The 3,872-nt window shown below is 34.2% G+C and overlaps 1 pseudogene; it reads right to left on the bottom strand.

Moving 5' to 3' along the window:
- Positions 1-2,221: 2,221 nt before the first annotated feature.
- LOC126584257 (B3 domain-containing protein Os01g0234100-like) lies at positions 2,222-3,295 on the bottom strand (annotated as a pseudogene).
- Positions 3,296-3,872: the final 577 nt, after the last annotated feature.

Genomic DNA, 3,872 nt, shown 5'->3' with positions numbered 1-3,872 from the left:
CTTCATGATTCCTCTTAACACGTCAAGCAATGTTGAAAAAAAAAAACAAAGAATCGAGAGAACTAGCCGAATTGAACCAAGGTGGTTTAGTTCAAGTTGATAGGAGCATATTTCCGCGACTTCTTATTTTTTTGCATTTAGTGAGTTAGTTTCTGTTTATTATAGTAATTTAAGCTATTTTCGTGTGTTTGTAGGTTCAAATGGCAAAAGTGGCAAGAAAAGGCAATTTGGAGCATTTTAGAGCAGTTTTGGGCTTGGAATGGACAACATATGAATGGAGCATAATGGATGGACGTTTTTGAAGTTTAAAGAGGCTAGGAATGTGCTACAAATCTGGAGAAATTAAATCAAGACTTGGAGGATAAGGAATCAGCTAAAAAGAAGGAACATTATCTTAACCAACCTTATCTTATCCAACATTATCCAAACTAACCTTATCTTATCCTATCCTAATCTTATCCTACCTTATTTCCAGCTGCAAGGGGGATTCCTTTTCACATTAAACCAGTTCCTATCTGATTTAAGGAGTCCTAAAACAATGTGAACAACCTAATCCTTTTTCTCAAGGATTGGTGCCGTGACCCCTACCCTATATAAACATGATTGTGCTGCAGGTTTTGGGGGGGATTTTCAGAGAGCTTTTAGAGAGAAATTCAAAGAAAAAAAATATAAAGAATGTTGAAGCTTTGCAGGTTTTGTTTTCAATGTTTAATTTAAGTTATCTTTGTTTAAGTGCAAACATGAGGAACTAATTTCGTTTTAGCTAGAGGTGAATTCAAAGCCATGAACATATGTGTGATATGAATTGATTACATCCAGTTATTGTTTCATAAACCGTGAATGCAATTTACTTATCTATTTGATTAATAACTTATTCTTGTGTGTTGATTGAGGATGCATAATTAGTTTGCATGCAGGGATTTGATGCTAAAATATAAGGGAATTTCACCTAATAGTTATGAACTTATATTTACAAGTAATGGAGGTTGCTAGTTACGATCGCGTTAAGTAAATTCCTGGCAGGTGTATCATGCAGTTCATAGTATGCCTTGTCAATGCTTATGATTTTCATAGAACTTAATGATTTTTGATATGTATCTCTATTATGCAGTTCGTGAAGGGAACTTGATACGAATAATTTGGCTGCGTCGCTGAGTCCAATTAAATGAATTTAGGAAAATCTGATGGTTAATTTGTGCAGTTCACAGTTAGCTTGGGGCATTGTTGTTCATGGTTTATAGGAATAATAACTGGATCGATTTGTATGCATATGTGTCATGTGTGGAGAAGGATCCTCTAGCTAGCCTTTCACCCAATTTTCGTCCAAACCTACTTTGTTTCTACAATTTAGTTGTTTTAGTTTAATTTTCGTCCAAATCACTCTTTAGTTTCTGTTTTGAGTCAATTTGTTTGTTTTGTGTTGTTTGGAGTCAGTTTGGGCAGTTTTGAGTCACTAGAGTCTAGTTTTGTATTTTTGAGTTAAATTTGTGTAGATTAGCATCCTCCTAATCCTCGGCCTAGAACGATCCCTACTTACATATACTACAACTATCAAAAAGAGAGTTAAGTTTGTGTGCTATTTTATATCGCATCACAAGTTCATTTAAAAAAGTTGAAATCTAACAAATTTCTTAACTACTGTTCAAACTCAAGCAAACCAACTTTTTGCCACTTTTTTTTGTGAGTCGACTCTCAGCCACCTCACAGTTTAACATTAATTTTCGTGTTAACATTATAAAATATTATGCCATAAACATGAGATGACAAAAAGTCCATAGAGAGTCTCACTTTAAAAGAATCTTCTTAGCATTTCTCACAAAAATATATTAGTACTATCCATTGAGTTCTACAACATAATTGTTAAAAAGAAAATATCCCCAACTTAGATAAGCCACCCGCCACCCAGCACATTACATTAATAGTTAACTAGTATATACCCACACACAGTGTGTGAAATTTTTTTATTTATTTTTATTTTTTAAAATTGAAGGAGAGATAAAGGGAGTGAGAGAGATATCAGGAGTGTAGAGAGAGGGACAGAGGCTTGATTTTTTTTTTAATTTTTTAAAATTAGAAATATTAAAATCACCTGTACGTAATGCTTGACATAAAACAACAAAATTTTGTTTTGTAAAATTACATTACTACTCTTAACTTTTTTTGTTGTGATAAAATATTAAATAGCCTTTTCATTCTCTTTTGAGGAATTGAAGGCTTCTCATCACCAAGGGGCTTTACACACTTCTTGGAACACGAGCTTCTCCAAACTTGTATTTAGACTCTCAACAATCTCAGAGTCAAGCCTATTCACAGCCGCTTTTACTACCAAAAGCTTTGCCTCCAAGCACCTCATCTCTTCTTACGCTGGTCCCTTTTTAACTCTATAGCCTCTTTAAATCTTTTCGATCATGAAGCAAGACTCACAAACTGGTCCAGACGAGCACCCAGGAAGATGTTCATGCCTAAACCCTCAAAGGCTCTCAAAGTCTTATCCCAAGTGTAAAAATTACCTTCTAATGTCGTAACACTGCAGGACTTCATGGCATCTGCAATGTTGATTATCTCAGAAATTGCTCCAGAGACCAGTTTGCACTTTAGACCCTCGAGAAGAAGTTGACGATGGAATGATTTTTTACTGCAGAAGAGATCATAGTACTTGGTTAGTAGCAGTTTTGAGAACTCAGAATCTATGTTTAAATCATTGATGAGAACATTGAATTTCTTCATGATTTTCACTTCTTTGAAAGCAACGTCAGGCTCTGAAAGTCGAAGTCCATCCAGAACTTCAAAATCATGATGTTCACTATCATTTTCAGACTGATCTGCTATCATATCGAACCAGACTTTGCATCAAAGGCTATTGCGTTATCCTCTGGAATAGTTTCCGAATTCTCCATCTCTTCCCTTTCACATGCTATAATTTCTGCTGCATGAATTCAGTTATAAGATTTGGGGCCAGAGAAAGTAATAGTTATGAATTTCAAGCCTATTAGAAAAATAACAAAAAAAAAAATTTGAAACAGCTTACCAATATCTACGGGTTTAATAGAAGCATCTAATCTCATAAGACCAATAGTGCAATCCATGTCGTTTAAAAAATTTGGTCTGATAATATACACCTACAACAAGTAGGCAGCAAAAGAATTGAGTGGTTCATATGCATTTCGGAAGCAGAATCTCGATGCAGTAAAATGTCTATAAACTATGCCTGACAGGCTGACAGCCCACATTTAAGAAGCATTACGAATTCATCTCTCAGAAGGATCAATCTATATCCTTTCCTTAAAATCTCCATTCAAGTGAAACCCTGCTTAATGTAAAGAAATTTTGGAAGATAAGCTCAAAACTCTACAATGAACTGCATTATTCCTACCCTATTTCTTCGAATCGCTAGCCAAACACTCGCTTCAATTTCCCAATCATAGCGGCCTCCCTACCATCTATCTTCTCAATATGCTTTACAGTGAGAACAACTTTGGCTTACAAGATTTGGTTTGCAAAGTTATGACCAATATTTTTAACTAGTATTTTTTGTCACAAATTCATCAAATTAACTAAATTAATCCAATGGAACTACTCAATCCTAAATTAATCCAATGGAACTACTCAATCAAACAAGTAAAGTTATCCAGATCAGGAGTATATTTATGCGACTTTGTTATCTTATTTTTTTTGCATTTACTTGTTTAAATTTTCATTTATTATAGTAATTTAAGTTATTTTCGTATTATTGTAGGTTAAGTTGGTAAAAATGACAATAAATAGTCAAATTGAGCAATTTGGAGCAAATTGGACTTGGATTGGATAGCATGCGTGGATAGTATATGGGCTGGACCTTTTTTTCTATTTAAAAGGTGTTAAACATGTGTTAA

This window comes from Malus sylvestris, chromosome 10 (assembly GCF_916048215.2).
Source record: "Malus sylvestris chromosome 10, drMalSylv7.2, whole genome shotgun sequence".
Taxonomy (NCBI): Eukaryota; Viridiplantae; Streptophyta; class Magnoliopsida; order Rosales; family Rosaceae; genus Malus; species Malus sylvestris.
The sequence above is the reverse complement of the archived record's forward strand: the minus strand, read 5'-3'. Positions and strand labels throughout refer to the sequence as shown.